A 23,407-nucleotide genomic window follows, 5' to 3' on the forward strand; every position below is an offset into this window, starting at 1 on the left:
GGAAAATAGGAGACAATAGAGTAAAATGACTGATTACTTGACTCCTAAGTAAAGAAGTTTGGTGAGTATTGAACAAACTGTTTTAATACAGAATATTACATTTATAATTGTACGTGTATTTTATTACGTTCGTGGCAGGCTTAAAAGTGAAAACCGTACATAAATCTAAAATAAGCCTAATTAAGTTTGTTATTTTTCATTTCCCACCTCACTAGACTAATAATATGAAACTCGGTTACTACGACACTCGTTTATAACAACATAATTTTTAAGGTCCCTGTCGTTATAACAGAGTTCTACTGTAATAAAAATTGCACTAATGTTTACATGAAATAGGACTATATGGCTTTAAAACGACCAAAAGTGACTGCATAACTTGGTGGAACACAGTGTATACTAATGCATAAATATGAGGAACACCTGTAGAATTTTACTGAACGAGATCTTTTTATAGCACCATAAATATAAAGCGAACTTCCCTCAGACTCGCGCTACTTTAAATAGCAGCCAATGCTTGTAGCAGCGTAATAAAGGTCCTCCTGCTGAGCCATTTATCTCGGAACGAGATGGACGAGGTGCGGGGGCGTTTCAAGAACCACACGAACAACCCGAGGCAAGACAAAGGAAGATGCAATTGCGTGCTCTCAGTTCTACATGACCGAGTTGTTGCAAGGTTAACGCAATTACATCAACTGTTGCAGTGCAGCCAGTAGTGTATTGAGAGCGGTCTGAAGCCTTCTCCGTGCCTAATTTTTCTATAACTTTCTCACCTCCTTTTCTTTTCAAGCATCTACCTAAAATACTGTTTCCATAGAAACATTAAGGGTATATGTACGTGAACGACAACAAATATTTTCAGAAAATGCAGGCTCTAAATTTCTCAAATTTTATAAGAAAATTAACCCACAATTGGACAAAAATTACAAGGTACGACAACAAGACTTATTAGAACTTAAATATCTGATAAAAGTATAAAAAAAGGTTACTAATAATATTGTTCAAACCAGTTTTATAAGAGTATGAAAAAAAATTCTGCAGGTACATCATTTGGTAACCATAACATTGTTATGGTCTCTCTGACATCTTTAATATTTTTCCTGCATGTAATAAACACTTATTTCTGAAAAGTAGACTATTCTCAGATATAATTAATTTTTATTTGTCTTATATATACATATATATATATATATATATATATATATATATATATATATATATATATATATATATTTTAGTAGGTTATTTTACGACGCTTTATCAACAGCTTAGGTTATTTAGCGTCTGAATGAGATGAAGATGATAATGCCGGTGAAATGAGTCCGGGGTCCAGCACCGAAAGTTACCCAGCATTTGCTCATATTGGGTTGAGGGAAAACCCCGGAAAAAACCTCAACCAGGTAACTTGTCCCGACCGGGAATCGAACCCGGGCCACCTGGTTTCGCGGCTAGACGTGCTAACCGTTACTCCACAGGTGTGGACTTGTCCTATATAAAATATATTAAAATTTACATAATATTTTATGACCTACTTTTTCTATTTTCAAAGAAATGGGCATTAATGTTATCTACCTTTTGCATAAGTTCATGTTAAAGCAGTGTACACAATTTCAGAATTCTATCTCTAATAGTTGTGGAGTTGTGAAATAATTTGTGTGAAAATTTCCAAATTTTGGAAAATTTTATTTAAAGTAAAAAGTGAATTCTTAAAATTATTATTAGTAACCTTTTGTTTATACTTTTATCAGATATTTAAGTTCTAATAAGTCTTGTTGTCGTACCTTGTAATTTTCGTCCAATTGTGAATTTATTTCCTTATAAAATTTTAGAAATTTAGAGCCTGCATATTCTGATAATAATTGTGGTCGTTCACGTACATATACCCTTAAGCATTGAAGATAATAAGCATCAGACCTACATTTACTAAATTTAAAATTATTAATTGCAAATTTTATATAAACTCCTAAAAGTTCTAATTTGAATTTTAAATCTCTCTTCTTTAGCACCTAGAAATCTGTTCCCTAGTGATGAGTTTTGGATGCATCACTACCAGCATTCGTGCAGAGGTGCCGCTGCTGCTTCTTTGTTTCGCTTGTGCGCACATCGATAATACTGCTATCTAACGGCGATAGCTTCAGGAGACTCATTCAAGAATATACGCTCCTACTTCAATTTATTACTTACTTACTGACCGACTCTTCTACAGAATTTTTCTCATGGTAGGGCCTACTTTCGTTTCCATCTTCCATCTGCAATAGTTAAAACTAGGCTGGCATGAAGTCTTAGGGGTAGTAGGCCTACAGGTTTCCGATGCTGAAATATGATTTAAAGATTTTAAGGAATTGGAGCTTCGGGCCACGAATCTTCGGACCGTGCCACCTAAGGGGAGTGCGTCTTAGTCTCCATAGCCACCCTGTTCGGCAAGGAAAACAAATATTATATTAATAATAATAGCCTATTATTATTATCATCATCATTAATAATAATAATAATAATAATAATAATAATAATAATAATAACAGTCAATTTTTTGTCATAAATAATGAAATGCAATACCAGACCTTATATTTGAATAGCGGGCGATAGTGACAAAAATCCACACATATTATGTATGCACTATAAATTTCTATAATACAAAGTCACATAGTACATACAGAGTGTCCCAAATTTATGTATACACATTTTGAAACACTATTTCTCAGCAACGAGATGAGACAGAAATACGATTTTTGCGATTTTGTATTCCTTGAACATTGTCGACCACTTTAAACAATCACAGATATTAACTGTCATAAATTTATATATATACGACCTAGTTCTTTACACTCGACAAAATATAGACAATTACTCATTAGTAGCCAATATACTGTACATGATCATGAAATTAGAAATAGTGAACCAAGTTAACATACCATAGTGTAGATTACATAAAACTAGTACAAATTTTTTTGTCATGGGGATGAAATTATATAGGTAATAAGCTTCCCAGTCAATATTATAAGTTACCAACTAGATTTTATAATTGGCTTTTAATTAATCCTTTCTACTCTATAGATGAGTTTCTTAATATAAATTCATACGAAATTGTATTTTAATAAAGTTATTCACATTTAGTTACAAATATTACATTAATAGTGAAGTGTTTTCATTACTTTTTAGAGTTTCAAAATGTTTAACCCTTCCCATTTTTTTTTCTCGAAAATCAGCAAGTGTTCGTGATTGCCGGAATTAGAGAGACTGAAATATTTTAGGTAACCAAATAATAAGGCTAGAAAAAAGTGCTCCGGATTTTCTGGATTTTCGCGGTGATTGTTATTGAACATGCGGGGATGCTACAGTTAAAAGGGCGGGCCTCTACGCCGCTCCGTTTTCCTTGTGTAGAGAAAAAAATTTTTGGAGGGTCAAAATTACCATATTTTGAAATTTTGTCAGCCTCTCCCGTCCAAACGCACGGGGATAGAGAGTTGTCCTTTATACCGAGGATAGAGTTCGAGGAGCTGAATTCAACCAACTCATCCACTTTGTTCTCACTACACGTACTGCGGAGTTATGGCGGCTAGAATGTCGGCGGAGTAGTGGTTTGCTTCCCATTTTTTTTCTCGAAAATCAGCAAGTGTTCGCGATTGCCATATTGATGTTATCGTGTAAGAAGTAAGTGTAGGGGGAATACAGGACCGCATCCCGTTCCTCGGTATGACCATTATTTCCGGAATTAGAGACTGAAATATTTTAGGTAGTCTACCCAAAAAATAAGGCTAGAAAAGAGTGCGACGGATTTGCTCGATTTTCGCGGTGACTGTTGGTGAACGTGCGGAGATGCTACAGTTAAAAGGACGGGCCTCTGAGCCGCTTCATTCTCCTTGTGTAGAGAAAATTCTGTTTTGGAAGGTCAAAATGATCATATTTTGAAATTTTGCCGGCCTCTCCCGTCCAAACGCACGGGGATAGAGAGTCGTCCTTTATTTCGAAAATAGAGTTCGAGGAGCTGAATTCAACGCACTCATCTGCTTTGTTCTCACTACACGGTAAAGGTACGCTACGGAGCGTAGAATAATCCAATTATGAGATATCGAAAGAATCCCTGCAGCTTTTAGGTGGCGTGCTGTCGTAGCAGATAAGCAGAGTTTATTTACGAGGCTCCGGAGCCCTCACGCTACTGAATCCGGATTATTGGGTCAGTGAAGTGGCTTCCGGATAATTATGCAACTAGCCCGACCTAGGGTCATAAGGGGTCAGTTCCCTTCAAAACTGGGTCTTATGCAGATTTGGGGCACCTGCTGTCTCGAATCCGTGATAAGACCGATTGCGCACGGCTGCGTCCCTCCTTACAGCTATCTCCATATCTAAGAATTCACCCTTCTCAAATTGTCAAACTTCAGTCAGTAGCAGAGGTTTGTGCGTGTACGTGTAATTCATTGTAAAAAGCGTGACCATCAGCCAGTCCTGTAGCAATGCTCACCAGTGAACATCTGAAAAGGGAGTGTTTTTCGTACGGATAGTAAGAATGATTAAAAATTATCTCTCTGTATTCCCTACTGTCATTACATCTTGAAATGGTTTGAAGCTCATTGCCTTCCTCCATAAGACAACAATAATGTCATGAATCCAACAAGTGAATAGGTCTTGAAATATGTATATATATATATATATATATATATATATATATATATATATATAATTTTAATGTACCGAAGTACATATGATATTTCCATGCAGATATTCTGCGTCATCATACGATGAAAGAGTAATGGAACGGAGAAAAATTCTCTCCGGCGCCGGGATTTGAACCCGGGTTTTCAGCTCTACGTGCTGATGCTTTATCCACTAAGCCACACCGGATACCCACCCCGGCGTCGGACAGAATCGTCTCAGATTAAGTTCCAACTCTTGGGTTCCCTCTAGTGGCCGCCCTCTGCACTACGTCATAGATGTCTATGAACGTAGGACTGAAGTCCACACATGTGCTGAGGTGCACTCGTTATGAGTGACTAGTTGGCCGGGATCCGACGGAATAAGCGCCGTCTTAAATCCGTCGGATCCCGGCCAACTAGTCACTCATAACGAGTGCACCTCAGCACATGTGTGGACTTCAGTCCTACGTTCATAGACATCTATGACGTAGTGCAGAGGGCGGCCACTAGAGGGAACCCAAGAGTTAGAACCTAATCTGAGACGATTCTGTCCGACGCCGGGGTGGGTAGCCGGTGTGGCTTAGTGGATAAAGCATCAGCACGTAGAGCTGAAAACCCAGGTTCAAATCCCGGCGCCGGAGAGAATTTTTCTCCTTTCCATTACTCTTTCATCGCTTGAAATATGTACCTACTAAAAACATCACTAACACAGGCCTATCATTTACATAACATAAAATAAGAAAAAAAATAACGGACACTGTATTACCATGTTTATCATAAATGGAGTGCTTCAGGATCGTAAAAAATGAACGCAGAATCTTCAGCGTCAGAATCCTTCACCAAAATCATACTGGATGATCCGTTTTGGCGAAAAAAAAAATTCTACTTTATGGGCTATCAAACATAGGCTGCACCTGCACGTCAGTTTCGGAATTGAAATTACAGTTCTATTGGTTTGAATGTTTTATTCTTCTTTGGAATTACAAATGGACAGTGTGGGTTTATGTAAGAAAAATAATTAATTAAGAGTGTGCAATAATTTCTCTTCATATGAAGCGACATTACGAAATTATTCCCAGCTCACAACAAATTCATTATGCTTCACTCAAAGTATATCGGACATGTCTTTTATCACATTAATATTGCAGAACTCGTGATTACAAATCAAACGAGTGGTAGCACAGATCTGCAGCTGTTCTCGATGCCGAGATATTACCGAGAGTATCCGCGGGGCACAGCTAATTTTATACGCAAATTTTGCGCCCTCGTAACCATAGCGAGGGAAGGTGCGTCTTTGGGAGTGCTCGCACAAGTTACATTGGTTCGTGGCTTAAATATACTAATAACTTTATCATTCGTCTGTGGCTCACAGTGTTGTTACAGTTAGCTATTTAAATTCTGCCATTTTTTTCACTTCGGATACCTGAACGGGTGCCCATACTCGGTGCGGGAAAAGCCGTATTCCGCGTCAAGAAATGTCATCTGTATTATGTTTCAAAGATTACCCTATATCTATTTTTTGTTTCTTCCAGTAGGCTTAGTACGTAGCCCTACATGATTTGTAGAGTATTATGCAGTTCTTTTGTTATTTATTTATTTATTTATTTATTTATTTATTTATTTATTTATTTATCTATTTACTTATTTATTTATATACTTATTTACTTATTTATTTATTTATTTACTTATATATTTATTTACTTATTAATTTACTCATTTATTTATTTACTTACTTATTAACTTATTTATTATATATATATTTATTTATTTGCTTATTTACGTATTTACTTATTTACTTACTTATTTACTTATTTATTTATTTATTTATTCATTCATTCATTCATTCACTCACTCACTCATTCTCTCATTAATTAATTAATTAATTAATTTATTTATTTATCTATTTATTTATTTATTTATTTATTTATTTATTTATTTATTTATTTATTTATTCGATTGTTTTTTTGTTTTTCTGAAAATGATAGTAGGATTAATACAACATTTTCTAATGGTTTTGTGACCCAATAAAAATTGAAGTCTGGTAGCCTACATTAATCTTGAAAAAAATGTCCCACATCTCCACTCCGACTTATCCAAATTTCGCAGACATAAAATAGTAATGGTACTTCCGAAGTGTTGTTTATTTGAAGCTCGTTTATTAAACTAAATGACGGAGAAAACAATGGTTAATGGTTTAGAACAGCGGTCATCAGCATAGTACACCCTCGGGCTAGCGTACCTTACCCGCGGATAAGAGATGCACTGGCGTACATCCGTGGCTGCTGGCGGGTATACTTCCTCCCTCTTCCTTCTGCACGACGCGACGGTGCATATTACGATTCACTCCTTATCTTTTACCCATTTCAGCGAGTGCTGACGACCACTGGTTTAGAAGAAGACAAGTGCAGATTGTTTGTGAAGATCCCGAAGAGTAAGAAATCTCTTGTTCTTTTTCACTTGAAGACTATACATACAGCCAATATTCGAAACTCTGTGATTTCCTTTTTAGTACTAATATAATTTTTTGAATAGTACTCAGACTATCTTGATCTGAAGATCTTTCTCTGTTTCATGTAATGATTAACATATTAGTTAAATGAACGTATTTGTCTGTAATATTTTATTTGCCTGTTACATTCTTGCTATTTGTGGGTTGTCCCATAAACTTCAATGAATCTTATATCAATTCTCTCTTCTTGTTACATTTATACAATTCAGATACCTCATCGATTATTAACGCAATTGCCCGACAGTCGCTAGAGACGCTAAATTGGCCGCTGTCCACGTCGTCGGACACGTGACGGTTTCAATTGGGGTCGAACACGCAACTGCTGTCTAACAGAACATCAATATTTGCGAACAGCCTGAATGAAACTCAACATCCAATCTGCAGCCTTTTCAAAGATCGTAGTACATAAGTTTACCTATGTAAGAACAGGGAGGATATTTCTGTGATGTGAGGAATTAAGTTCTAGCGGAAGGTATTAAAATAAGTTATATATATGTTTGTCTGGAGTCAGATTAGGGTAATATATTACTAGTTAGCGAGGTATGCAATCCTCATTGAGAACGGAAAGGGCTTACTATGAAAATAGATTATGATTTTGAAGACTGTTGTTACTTTTTCATTAACGTGAAAGCACGAAAGCACAAATACTGGGTGTTCATTTCAAAGTATGTCATGACGTTATTGTTGATGAGTCAGCGATTTGAAGCGAGTTTCAGCTTTTGTGTCAGAGAAGTTGCCTATTAACCAAGGCGTTCAATCTGAACTTGAGAACTTGTACGGTATAACTTGAACGTCGTAGCAAGAGATGGCGGTCTGTACGGTCTGTGTGCTATCATAACCTCTTTCGAACTGTGTTTTGCGCGGCCAAGTCGTACGCAGGGTATTTGTTATCATCGGTTGCGTACGGCAACATTCCACAATACAAATCAAATGCTCCGTGTCCATGTTGACCGTCGAAGTTAATGTCAACAAACACTGTACGTAAGTAATCGTCTTAACCCTCTTCCCATATCCCGACAGTAAGAAAAAACTCACCTCAATACATGTTTCCAAACAGTTCACATTTCTGCCACTACCAGCGTTACCGTACGTATCGGTTACTCTTCTGAATGAACGTCGTACTTGCTAGGCAACTTCTCTGGCAGATAAGTAATACACCTCTGCGGAAGTGTAGGAAGATTGAATTCTCTAGGCTCATCGACTAGCCACGTGACGGCATACAGCAAGCCATGACACACTTTGAACTGAACACCCAGTAGTCACTGATTCCCCTACAATTTTCATTCTACTTTGGAAAGTCTGGAATTGAAAATAATAACATAATAACATTATTAAAATAATACTAGCAGTAATAATAAATAGTAATTTAGCTTAGCCGTAGCTCAGTAGATCGTGTGAAATAAGTTGGACTGTTTTGAAAGTTTCCTCCAAAAATTTCTCATTGTCATATCACCATTGCTCCAGTACAATATTTTCTGAACAGATTAAATTGCATTACTAATTCTAGAATCCGCAGTAGCCATTATCCAATCATATGTATTTGCAGTACTTAGTACTTTATATTCTATTAATACACAAATTCATAATCTTAATAAAATTAAACCAAAGGAAATTAAATCTTCACCAAATAAGTACCCTAAATTACCCGAACAAAATAAACCAGGTATAAAAAATACAAATACAAATAGTTTGTTTCAAATTTCGATAATAATAATAATAATAATAATAATAATAATAATAATAATGATAATAATAAATGTTAATATTAATTTTAATATTGTTATTAAATCAACGTAGCCTACATAATATAACATCTGGTAGCATGTACCTAACATATGGCAGCATGAATATCTGACCAAACATCCCCTTTATTAAAATTGATTTTACAAAAGTAACACAGTCATATTTTAAACCATCCTGTCAAACGTTATACTGGTTTTAAAATGGACAGATCTTTTGTAAATAAAGATCAGTTACGCCGTTTTGAGCTTTCAAAATAGAAGTTTTGGTATTAACTGAAATATGTCTCCAGTGATACGAATTTGCAAAGAGAAGACTACGTAGCAAAGGCAAACAAATAGAAGCTTGCATCTGACATTGAACGCCTGTAACAATATGCAAACAGTGAAAATATCATCAATAGTTACTTCCGTGAATACGATGGTTGATATCATGAAACAGAAACTGCTTCGACTGACAATATAAATACCGGCACGTATGTTTGAAGCACATAATAGCATATGTTATAAAAAGATCTTGAACACGTTCTGTATGAAATATGAGGTAGAGGTTGGTTAGTCAGTGTCCCAAATCATTGAAAATTCACGAAAAATGAGACAAATACATAATAATAATAATAATAATAATAATAATAATAATAATAATAATAATAATAATAATAATAATAATAACACCTGCGGTAGAATGCTATATCCTGTTAAATAATGAAGATAGCTGCTCTCTTACACACCTAGGCCTACTTACACGTAACAAAAATGAGGCCGCTAATAAACTCATCCATAAATCTAGAGTCTACAGCACATATGTTTACACTAAAAGTGTTATCTCGACAGAGAAGAAAGGGCAAAGAAGTCGACTGAACTAAGAATAGATACGCAAATATTTAGAACTTGTGTTCTACAAGAATTTACGTAGTCTCATTTTTTACAGTGACGTACCGCCGAATTGAAGAGCAGCTGTACTAATACTTATAAAAATAAAATGAACTAACATGGAAAATAGAGCTGATAGGTATTAATTCATGAATGAACGGACATTGAAATCTAGAATTATAAATAGATCCCTATAGAATGAATATTACAGTGACTGGAATTTATATTTCAGAAGAAGGAAAAAAGATAACGTATTAAAATGTTAACAAAACCTTTCAGAATATTTACTATAATGTAAACGAAATAACAGTTCCTGGAGATTTGAATGCCCTTGTTGGCATTATACCAGTCAGAAATGTAATGGAGAAATATGATAAAAAAAACTTGAAATAACAACAATTAAAGGAAATTGTTTCCACAATAGGATAAAAATTACGAGCACATTTCCCCCATCATAAAGATAGTGTCCATAATCCAGTGACACGCTTGTAGCGGGAAAGATTCCAGGCGGAGTTTTTCTCGAATTCTCCCGTTTTCCCACATTAGCATCAGTATCATTCCGATGGCTCTTCATTGCATGGCATTCCCCGAACGCCGGCTGGCTATGCACGGGAGAGGCTGGTTTAGAGACGAATATAGTTATTTGCTCGAAATCTCGATACTTAGCGAACCTCAGTGTAGTCAGCCGGTGTGGGTTGGGAATGCGCCTTGCTCGAGAATAAGCGTAGTAGATCTTTTGGGTCGTAGTAAAATTAAAAAAAAAAAAATGCGTTCCAAAATAACAATGTGTGAAAGAAAGGAACTGCTAGTTAAAATGAAACAAGGAAATATATGGAAGATAACACAATTTATTTTATTTACAACCTTTTTACTTCTTACAATAAATTGTCTTATCATCTTGTTTGTGGTATTTTAACTTTTAGCTACAGACGTACAGGCTGCAGGCGCCTTTGATTACTGATCCGGGACTGCGCTCTGGCTTGGTTTGGATTCTCACTTGGCCCGATTAGCTGGTCGTTTTTTTCCGAGATTTTTCCCAACTGTAAGGCTGTTGGATAATCTTATGACGAATCTTGGCCTCATTTCGCCAAATACCATTGATTTCACTAACTCTATTGACGCTAAATAATCTAGTAGTTGATACAACGTCGTTGATTAACGGACTAAGAAACTTTTCTTTTCTTTTCTGCAGGTATAGTATTGTCTTGAAATCGCCCTACATTTTCGCTGTTTTACTTACAACAAATCGAACTCCCGAACGTTGTGTACTTGAACCAACAATGGAATGAGCGCAAACTACTTCTCTTCTGAAGATTGAAGACGAAATTAGAGGGAAATTGATCTAATTATATTATTTGTTTGTCCTTACAGGGAAGTATAAGATTGATCGATCTATGCGAGTTCCAACTCTACGCCACTTTTCTGGCTCCGAAACTCAGTGTACCATTAAGGAGCTATGAAAAAATTTGAAACTGAAAGAATTACTGTCATCTACCTCTATAATTCAAATACATAGTGGAATACGGAGTAACTAACTGCAGTCACAAGTCCTAAAATATTTTGAAAATTGAAAAGAGATATCTAGCTGAAAGAACCGATGCACTACTCATTCGAATAACGATGAGTCAGACGTCTTTCTTAACCCTTAACTTGGCAAAGCTTCATTTCTCACACTAGTTTATTAAACCTTGTCGGACCGTAAAGAAAACAACTATCGCAATGTCCCTATTTTTATGTGTTGGTACAATATTATAGTATTGTGAAATGTTAATTTTCCTACCAATTTTTTTTGTGCGAGATCGTGCGTATTTGCTTGTTTTCCGCACAGAACCAATACGCGGTAAGTGTGAAATACCACATTCAGTATTCCCAACGTAACACACATAACAATTTCCCTCTTCTTACCGCTTAAGCGCGACATTCATTTTACTGCTTTAGGCTTTTAACATATTATTTTTAGAGACGTTTAACATAGTAATAATTATAAATTGGAAACTTACCACTGCAATTTCACCTAAATTGCAATGTTAATTCGGGGGTTTAGAGTCATAACAGCGTATCTACAAAATTGGCCATTTTGACTTATCTACACCATTCATGACTTGGGGAACCAATCTATTCAATGACAAAACAACGGAACGTCTATCTTTAACCGTTACGGAAATAGTGTGCTGCGTATCTACAAATGCACGTGATTATTTAATGTCAGAACAGCGTATCACTTTATACGTTAATTTGGCTCCACATATTAAGTTATGGTGTTGAATGTCAGAACAGCGTATGTGTAGATCCGTTGTTTTATCTCTAAATGCGTATAATTTATTTTTAGATACGTAATCAAAATACAGAATATCTGCATCCTTATATTCACTCACTGTTGGCGTAATCCTTGAAATAAAGGATTTTAAAAGTGATTGTTATCCCTAATGCAGTCCAATTATACATATTACCGGCACTGTCAGTCATGTAAAGATATCGTTCAATGAACTTGTGCTGAGCAGTCAACGTGTTTTTTAGAGGAATAAAAATTCTTCATCTCCTGAAAAATGAAAAATGTGTTACTGAAGAGAATTCAGATTCAGTTAATATCCTCAATGTCTTTCAACTTCAAGGATCAACACTGAAGCCTGCAATGGTAAGATTATATACCGGTAATGTTGTTTCATTACTCGTCGTTAATATTCAATTTTAAAATTTTGATACAATCAACAGATATCAAGTGCGTTATGATTGCTTATAATCCATTTTACTTAAAAATTAGTCACTACCTACATACTTCAAGTCAAAACTATCCCTTTATGCACATTCAGAAAATTACGGCCATATTCAATAGTCTGAAAGTTCAGAATATCGACCAAAGGCAAATCAATTGCTGGACGGTCAGTTAAACCAAAAGATAGCTCAAAATGTGTAAGGAAATACAATTTCAAATTTACTCAGTCTGAGTAGCTACCAATTAATGAAGAATTTTGAAATTTAAATGATACAGATAAGCAGCATTTAACCAAAGATAGACGGTGAAAATTTTCAAGTTTGTCAGGCCTGGTTTCTTACAATACTCGATTTGTCTGAATCGTTCATACATGAAATGCTGTACGTATAGAAGGAATAAACATTATATAATTTCATAATTTCAAGAGATCAAAGAGGACAGCACAAACCAGCTTGGCTAATTCAGATGTTGTAATGGAAAGAATTACATTTCATATAAATGGTTTTCCAAAAATACTGTACGCTGAAAAATGTGAAAATGATGGCATAACTACTGAAAAAGAATAATTTTATCGAAATATATTCACAACATAGAATTGCCCTTCCGTTTGTCTAAAAATTATCTGTGCGATACATACTACAGATTTTCTCATATGAATGCCACAGACGAAGAAATTCACTGTCAAGATCAGGATGCTCACAATGAACAGAAATGTTTAGCCAGGTCTAGAAAAGACAACATTGAGGCGGAAGCTGCAACTGGAAAATCCATTTAGCTGAATTTGATCTAGAGACTGTCTGCTACTGTCCCAAAACAGATGCTAAAGCATTATTTTATTGGCGAATATTGGCTGTGAATAACTTAACTGTATACAATACAACTTCTGTAGAGAAGTCGCATGCTATGTATAGTGAAAGAACTACCAAACGTGGATCTGCAGGAGTAGCTTCATGTCTTTTTAATTTGTTACAAAAATGCAGATGGTAAGGATTGGAATTACTTTTTCAACACATGCGGTTGACAAACCAGAAATATAAATATGTCTGCTATGTTTCTGCATGCTGTTAAGCATCCTGACACCCATGTAATCAATGATATGTCCTTTGAGTCAGGCCACTCACAAATAGAGTGCGACTCTGATCATGTCTCAGTAGAGAAAAGAACAAAATTATTTCACATCGGGAAGCTTCACTACTGTCAGAATGACAAACAAAAAATACCATATAATTGAAATTCAGCATGTACCAAAATTTTCAGAACTGAGGCGCCACATGATAAAGGACAGAAAAGTTTTCATTGATGTAAATAATGTCAATTGGCTCAAGATGGCCTGGTTTTAGTGCAGGAAAGAAGACTTAAACTCATTTATTTTAAATACAGCAACAGGACTTCTCAAGAATTTGGGCTTAGAAGAATACTAATCCGCAGAACTAAAACAAGAATGCGAGATTCTTTCACACTTCAGCCTTTGTTCTCTTCTCCAGTTCATGTTCAGAAACAAAAACTTAAAGATCTTCTAGTTCTACGCAATATGGGGATTATTCCTGAGCAGTATCATCACAATGCTATAAGTCATTAATAAATAACGTTACAGACGGGAAAGAAGCACAGGTTAATGAAGGTGATTATAGTGATGATGATGATGATGATGATGATGAAGATGATGATGATGATGATGACGATGATGATGATCAGCATTGTGATGCACTTGGAGAGCTATAGTAAGTAGGGGAATCCGGTTAAGAAAGCCGGCTATAACGGCTAATAGGTGGACCATCGTGCTAATCACACGATACCTCTATCCTAGTTAGATTCCACCTCTGCTTAGGCATCTGTGCTTGAGGCCTGCTGGCTGGTCGGTCTGGATCATTAAAGTGCTGTAGCGCTACGAATATTATTATTATTATTATTATTATTATTATTATTATTATTATTATTATTATTACTGGGGACTATTCCTTTTTCAGTACAATAATTCTTCACTAATGTTTGAGTGATACCGGTTTGTGTACAAGTCCTTGCAGTTAGTTATGGTAAAATGGTATATTGCCATCAGTTTAGTATTTTAAAAATTTTGGCATATTATCCAACATCTTACTAATCAATATTAGAAGAAAGACTTATCAAACTCTTTGTTTCACAATAATTAGATGTAATTAAACAATAATATATAAATACTTCAGTGCAATATTTCTATTGTCATTAATATTAAAATCAAGTGTAACTTGCAAAAAGAACAATTTATTTAAAGTCAAAACAACGTATCTACAACATAATCTTTTTTTTTCTTACGTAACACTTAGCTTAAACACAAAAAAATTGTTGGGCAGATGTAAACATACTCTAAGAACAACGAGTTATCACATATGTCGCACGCAATAACATAGGCGGTAACAGTGATAGTGTTTCAGTTGTTGCAAAACTTCTTTTGCATTTATCTCAAAACATGAATTTTGTAGATACGTCGTTATGACTCTAAACCCCCGAATTATTGTTTTTAAATATTTTCAAAATTAAGTAAAGTCTACTACTCCACGAAACTTATTGCATTCCTGATACAAGTAACATTAAGGAAGGCGTGAAAAAATCAACAAGATTCCAGATGCCGATGTTATTACTGCAATATGTTATATAAATAATATTGTTAAAATATTAAAATGAAAAATAAATCATTACATAACCTTACCGTTTGTTTTAAGTTCGCATTTATAGACTGGGGGGGGGGAGACAAACGTATATCACGGCCTGCTGGAGTATAGTAAACACAGAAAACATTTTGTAGCAACAATGTTGAAGAAAGATATTTTGGTTGTCCGAAGTTGCCGTCATTAAACAGAAACCAACATGGAGATTTCATTGCAACTAATTAGAAATTCGTCTTTCAGGTATGTAATAAACGATCTTCGCACAGAATAATGTACGATACACCAGCGGTATGTTTTTGTTTTCATGTTCTCGGAAATTAAAAAGCTCAACTACGTTTCGCTTTTTCAATATTTTCCTCGAACATGAAAACGTCAACATACCGCTCTTGTAACGTATATTACTATTTCTATTGTTCTATTAAAATTATAGCATATATAGCCTATTAATCTGTTGTATCCTATAGGATACTTTGTCAATTTAAGGGTTAAGAAACGTCGCACTTGTTACAACAACGAGAACACTCGGTCGCCTAGTGGCACCAAACTTACTTTTATTTTTTCAACTTTTATGCGTTCCGTCTGGGTCACTAGCGACCTGCGTGTCTCAAGAAATGCATGGATTATGAATGACAGTTCCTATTGTTCTCTGCCAAGCATCGATTGAATGCCAGTCAGTTTACATAGCTGTTACAGATATGAGCACTCAAATCAAGAACACGTTATTTGTGTTTATTGTCAAAAGCCCTGAATGTGGCTCTTACATGTGTCTTTGGTGCTAATAAAGTAGCTGTAAGCCACCGATGTAGCTCTGTCGGCTAAGGCGCTTGCCTGCCGATTCGGAGTTGCGCTCGGGCGCGGGTTCGATTCCCGCTTGGGTTGATTACCTGATTGGGTTTTTTACGAGATTTTCCCCAATCGTAAGGCAAAGGTCAGGTAATCTATGGCGAATCCTCGGCCTCATCTCGTCGAATATCATCTCACGATCACCAATTCCATCGACGCTAAATAACCTCGTAGTTAATACAGCGTCATTAAATAACCAAGTAAATAAAATAAAATAGAGTAGTTATATTCTAATTTATTGTTTGATGGTCCTTCTTAATTACAAAGGCTATTCATAGAAAATTAGTTTATTTTTTTCATTGGGAGAGCCCATTCTGTATAAAATACCGAATATAGGTCTACTGCTATCTATTAACTTGTGCCTGCATTCATATTTTCAGTATTGTTTCCTAATTTGTTTATCAAAAACGTCCTATCTCTGATTGAGGTCCTGGCTGATTACCAGGCAGTACATCTCAGTTGACAATATGTCAGTGGAAGAACAATTTTATTGTTTGTATGCATCTGAAGTCTGACTAGTGTAATATGTAGCTAGTCAGTGATGTATGCAATGGAGGGGGAAAGGAACTGGCCACTCTACCCCGTTTTCTCCTGGCTAGTTGCCTCATAAGTGGTGCCTTCTTGGTATCACTTATGAGGTTCAGACCTGTCTTCAGACAGTTTACTAAACAACAAAGACCTCCATGATCTCATGATACATTAAAGTCGAAGAGAAGATTTGAGACAGTGGAACCAAATAGACTATGGCCTACCGTAATGAATAATGCAGTAGACAGATAGAAATGCTAAGATTCTAGTAAATAAAAAAAGTAATAGACTTTCCTTATTCCTTACTAATATTAGTAACCGTTTTTAATTTGTTGTTGTTGATTAGTCAACTGTCTGAAGACAGATCTGAACCTCATAAGTGACACTAATAAAGCATTACTCATGAGGCAACTAGGTCGGGAGATAATAGGGTAGGATGACCAGTTCTTTTCCCCCTCCATTACATACATCGCTGATTAACTACATATTCCACTAGTCAGACTTCAGATGCATACAAACAATTGTTCTTCCTCTGTCACATATCGTCAAGTGAGATGTACTGCCTGATAATAGATGTAGGTTACGTATCAGCCGGAACCTCAAAAAATAAAAAAATAAAATAAAAATTAGGAAAAATCGCTGTCAAGAAACGACAGCTATCAGGTATCAGAGATGCTGAAATCTATTGCCATGAAAATCTTGAAGTCCATTTTTGCAGCAGATTTTCTCAAAGTATTTCGTGTAACGATAAATAAAAAAACCGATTCATCGGCTCCTGAATAAAATGTCACACTTGTTGCGCTATATTGAGGCTAATTTGTACGGCGCGGCGCGGCGCAAGCTAGGATCCGAACCCGGCCCGTTGACCTACCCCAGCAATGTAATTAGCGACTCTGCAGGCGCGAGAGCAACCTTTCAATTAGCGCACAAATTAAATGAGAACAAATGCCACGCTCTGCGGTCCGCGCCGCCTAGCCTGCTCGATGGTGCGTGACATGTGGTGTGGTATCCTGGCAACGCTGCAGCAGCGTTTTTAATATTCTATAATGGGCTCCCTAATGGGACTGACACTTGCAGAAGTCTTTCCGTAGTCAAATATAAGATCTGACCTGCAGATTTTTACCTCCATAATCCCTCAGGTCTTAGTCATACTTAACAAAAATTAGGCGCAGGAATTACCATTGAAATACCAACAGTTTTAATATTATTTCCAATTAAAATTGAGCAATAATTATTCTCGTCTGTTACTCTATGGCAGCAGCTTGCAACTCAAGAGTAATGAGTGATTTGAAAATGTGCATTTCTATTTGTTCTACATTTTCTCAATCATATCTTTGAGTTTCGTTAATCATTCCACTAGCGAATGCCGATATATATTAATTCTTCACTATAAGCAAGAACTGAACAAGAAAAAAATTAAATCCTTGAAAAAAATGCTAGTGATAATAACCCTCAATTAAGTTCTCATTGTCTATCAGCGTAGCTCAGACGGTAGAGCAATTTGCTTACTGAACTCGAGCTGCGTTTGGGTGTGAGTTCAATTCCCCTCTTAGGATGATTTACTGATTGGGGTTTTCCGAGATTTACCTCAACTTAAGGCGCACCTCCGTATCAGCAGGCAAACGCTCTATCGCTTAAGTTACACCGGTGGCTTTTAAGTTTTTAACAATTCCAATTCCTTTGTACAGTACATATGATTCAGAGATATAAACGGACACGAAATGTACAAAAATAAAGTCCACAGTGCTGAAATTAAGTTTTTGAATATAGTAAAGAACTGGACGAAATCGGATGACAAGAAACAAAAATATTGTAAATGAATTAAGCATAGTAGGCCTTATAATTTCTTTATAGTGAAACTGAAACTGTTATTATAAGCAGAGTTATATATATTTCACACTTACATGGTTTCAGAAGAGAGCTTGAATCAGAGGCCAAGAAATAGAAAGGATCCTAGATGTCCGAGATTAAGATTAAAAAACCAGAACGTATTAACCTTCATTGCTTTATTGATGATGACGATGATGATTATGATAATGTTGGTAATGGTAAAAAATAAATACAAGAAATATCTTGTGTTTGTTACAATTATGAGAAATTCTATTTCAATAGACTAATAAAAAATATTTGTAATGTTTTTCTATTTCTAGATTCAGCTCCATTATCGCATTGTAATTAGGCTATACTCTTTTCCTCAGGCAACTAGAATCTAATTAGTACGGGCGTAATAATAATTGTTGACCTTATTTTAAGGGAACCGCCCTTATGCGGCAGAAACAAATTGCTTTTTAGACTCAACTGCGTAGAAGGTCTCAGTGAGAACTTTAAAATAATGTGAAGTTAGGAGTACTCAATCTATATTATTTATTTTGAATAAGTAAAAACATGTACAATGCAGTGGCGATGTTATTCATACAATCATGTCACTAGAGAAACGAGGTGACATTTATTTCATAACAAAAGAATATCGATAATATCAACAGTAGGCTACTTTACTACCAGAAAATAAGAAAACAGCATTGTCACCACTATGGATACAGTACATCAAAATTACAAACCTTTCTCAAAATAAACACATTCCAATAGACCTATTCATAAAGTTATAGAAAAGACACTATTTATGTAATATTCCTGAATTCCTGCATGTATAGGCCTAAATGTACGTATGTATGTACATTTTTGTTTAATTATATTTGTTTTTCTATTCATATGAAATATGAATAGATTAATCGTGATGTAAAGCGAAATATTTTAAAATAGTAACTATCTACTTTATACAAATATCTATTGTAATACTATATATGCGGTTAAAGACTCATAGCTTTATGATGGCATGATAAACATCAATGTCGTCAGAAGCCAAGTAAAATTAGCTTTATTCTTTTTATTAATTTTAAAACTAAGTAAAAAAGCAATGGACTACTCCAAAGATGCAGAACTGGGGAAGAGAGGGGTGGAATGCATGAGGAATGAGTTTGTTCCGTCCACAATCCCCCGGCCTTGAATTACGTATCTGTGACGTCCACAAGGACACTGAATGCATAATACATAATTATTCCCTCTACCCCTACCACATCCAATGACGTGTGGGGGTGAAAGGAAGGTTTGAGTCACGTGTTCCGGCTTGTGACGTATGCCACAATTCTAGCACAGTTTTGCATCCCTGGACTACTCCATAAAATAAAATTAATAAACGATTAGGCTTACGTGATTTTTTCTATGGTGCCCAAATTTCGCAAAATTCCGGGCATCAGTCGCAATTCTTTAAAAACAGGTCGTAAAATCTCTTCATGTAGCCAAAACGGCGAAATATCGTCCAATCTGGCAACCCTGGTTGCGAAATGACGAATTCTTTCTGTGATTGTTAGAGTAACCGACAGTTGACACTGTCAGAGATACCATATTTTGAATGCAGACAGCATTGTTGGCTGTATAGAATATCTAAAAATGTTGCTTGTGGTGTTTATGTACTTGATGTACTATGCATGTTAAAAATATTACGTTTAAACTTTATTTCATTTGTTATATTTTTTAAACAGTATAAATAAATGTTGTATTGTTATCTTAATTCCAAAACCTCGCAACTCGCTAGGATGTCAATTTTCACTTTCTGAGCATTTTGATAGTATATCCACAGATCCATCTACTGACAAAGAAGTAAAGCTTAATTCAAAATACTACCTCTAATATTGGGCTACTACGAAACCACGTAATTTCTTTCTCTGTGAATACACTTTCAAAACTCTCAAAAAGTGAAAATCGACATCGAGCCAGGAGTTAAGGTAACGATATATACGAGTAGAATAAATAAAACTTTAAGTTCATTAAATTCATTAGTTTGCTTTATAGCAAGTAAATGAGCCATTTATTCAGCAATAATTAATGAATTTTAAAATACCTATTTCATTAATACTGGAGGGAGCCCGGCCCCCCCCCCCGACCCCGGGCTAAAACCGTCTCTGAAACCCACTTTTATAGTATTGTTTAAATACCGTACATAAAAGTAGAAAATCACTGTGCTTTATTTTTAAGCTGCCAAATTTTATGGATCTTGCCAAATATCAGTTATGATTCCCAGTATCCAGATAGAGTAAATCAGGACAAAATCCTTCCGCTTTAGATTGAATAAATTAATATTTCGTCGGTTTACAAGCAAAACACATTATGTCAAAATTTTAGTTATGATAAAAGGCGTATAATGTACATGATGTATGTGTATAAACTTAGAATTGGAAAATTAAATAAACATAAAGAAAAACAACTTAGTGAAAATAATATCTTGAGGATTCAGTTCGGTTAAAAGCTTTCAAAACGCATTTCTCTCAGAATTAATATGTATTTACTTAATATGTTTTGTTTGTAAGCCGAGATTTTTTTACTTAACCTGTTTCGAATGTTATAATATCATATCGTTTAATATTACAACTTCGCATATTTCTTTTAGTGCGTCAAAAATATGGTGTCTAGTCCTACGCGAAGTTGTGTGACATGAAAGGAAGAGTAAATTAGAAGGAAATTAGAAAGACTGAGCATTGTTTTGTGTGCTATTTGTAAACATTAGTTTGCAAAACTCAAATTAAATCACCATCAGCGCGCAAATGAAACTCTGCTTTAAACTGTCAAGTAATTTTGCTAAAATTTGTTGGTAGTAATAACTAATGAAAGAACTCAATTAACAATGGGTAACAGAAGTATGTTGGAGTAAAATAAGACAACAGCAGTTGTTAATGTCTTATGTCCACGGTACTTCCACTGAAACGTTAATAGAGAATTTGATTCAAGTTATTTTATTACTTTTCAAAATTATAGCTATAAGTTAAATTTACAAATTATTAAAAAAAAGTTTAATTTAACATCTGATTATTTTCCATGTACAAAATATTTCGCTTTAATTATAAAATAATAATTATAATTTGGAATTTTTATTTCTTAGATGTAGCAAGAATCTACTAGACAGAAAAGAATTCCATTAATTACAATAGTATCAATAATAAGTTACTGTCGATCCCAAAGTACTTTCTCGATAAATTTATAGCAATATTTTTTTTTAATCTTTACAGTATAATTTATGTGTCATTGTTTGCTTAATTTTCAAGAAAAATACTTAGACGTACGATAGTGTCCTCACTATGTATATGAAAGAGTTAGTGTACATGTAAATGAAAGAAACAGTTTTTTATGAACGTTCCATTCCAGCACAGTAATTTACCCTATACAACGCGATGCCATGCCGGGAAACAAAGGAAGATCGAGTACTCACCCACCGGTGCTATTGACGACGGCACACACAACAATGAAGGGCCACCACACGCTGCTCGATCGGCGCATGCGCCATAACTTTCTTCAAACTGGTCAGAGACGAGTCGGAACCGTGCCTACCTGCTGTTATAATTGGAAGGTAATTGTTTAGTGACTTTTTACACTGTTTTTTTTTTTTTTTTCAAAATGACATGATGACATGGCGATCATGTACAAGCGGTGTATGTTAGGATAAAATAGCAACACTCCTTCGGTAGTTCAAAGCTACGGACTCAAATTCCATCCTTATCACTGAAGTTGAGGGTTTGCCCGGTTGTTTCGTTTCCCTAAATCTTACAAATTTCGGATTCATTTCACAAATTTTGTGATTCACTTTATATTTCCATTCAATTGAAATTATTTAATTTCATAAAGGACTATAGCACAGCAAGGCATACGATTCTAGTTGACACCACGTAGAGATAGCAGCCAGATGTACAGTACATGGACGTTCAAAGATATCTGATTCTACTAATCGATAGTAATCGATAATTTGTTGGTGTAAGTGTGGCTTCTTTAATTATTGCTTCTATGAATAGATGGTGAAGATATTAGTCAGTATTGCCAATAGCACATAAATACACCCGCATTATAGAATTCAATCTTTTCATACCTCTCTGCTAATTGTAAAACAAGACTGGGTTTACCTGGAAACCGCCGTTATTGTCAATTATGAGAATAATTTATGCTTAATCTACATAATAATTTTCCCTGACACTTTTTAACTGCTCCAATAATGATGCCACCTATTGAGAACTAGCGGCACTCTTTCAAAGTTTGTCAATTTTTTTTTTATATCTTTGGCTTTGATTTATCTCGTGGTTGAAAAGTTCCCTTACACGATCATAAAATCGTAGGTCAGTGTACACGGTATCCGACTTAAGTCGTTCAGTTTTGTTTGGGCAGTCCAAACAGCAGTCGAGATAAGTGGAAGGCGTATAATTGTTTCGCAGGCGAAATCAGGGGTAGGTATAACGTTCACTGACATCTTCACGAATTTAATTTTAGTCTTCGTGTGATAATTGTATGTTAAACATGTGGAGTCAATCTGTTAGGTTAATTATTAATGTATTTTCGGTTTTCATTTGCTCTTCTTATAGTTTCGATAATATCACATCTTAATACGTAAACTATTTCCAATTCCTCAGATTAATTACTTTTGTTTCATTTAGAATAAGAAACGGACATAATAAGAAGGTATCTTTAAAGAAAACACAGCGCAGGGTTTTAACAAAGTTTATTAATTTAATTCAATAGCCTATATTTGGAATATTTCACTGCTACTGAGGAAAACGCTGGATTCACATTGTGACAGACCATATTATGGTCTAAGACATGATCGACTACAGCCCGCATGGAGCTGGGCCATGTCGCCGTATTCTGCTTGCTGGAACATTTTATATGCAATTTTTCTGTTGCTCTCTTTCACTTTTTCTGCCACGAGTTTCAGAGATTCGAACTATGAATCATTATCGACGGCAGGATTCCAGCTTTTTAACTGCTGCTGAGGAATATTCTGGTTCATGTGATGTTTCGATCGATTACGTATTTCCATTTTAAAGTAGTATTCTAGAATCACCTGGAATCGGAGTACGAAATTAAAAAGTACGAAAGGAAGAACCTGGGATCGA

The 23,407-nt window shown here is 35.3% G+C and overlaps 1 long non-coding RNA gene across 1 annotated transcript in view; it reads left to right on the forward strand.

Annotated features, from left to right (window-relative positions):
• Positions 1 to 21,877, forward strand: part of LOC138714948 (uncharacterized) — a 225,612-nt gene extending 203,735 nt beyond the window's left edge. Inside the window, exon 3 of the long non-coding RNA XR_011336124.1 lies at positions 21,675 to 21,877. This is a non-coding gene — a long non-coding RNA (uncharacterized lncRNA). The remainder of the gene's footprint in view (positions 1 to 21,674) is intronic.
• The last annotated feature ends 1,530 nt before the right edge of the window (positions 21,878 to 23,407 follow it).

Source organism: Periplaneta americana, chromosome 15, assembly GCF_040183065.1.
Source record: "Periplaneta americana isolate PAMFEO1 chromosome 15, P.americana_PAMFEO1_priV1, whole genome shotgun sequence".
NCBI classification, from domain to species: Eukaryota; Metazoa; Arthropoda; class Insecta; order Blattodea; family Blattidae; genus Periplaneta; species Periplaneta americana.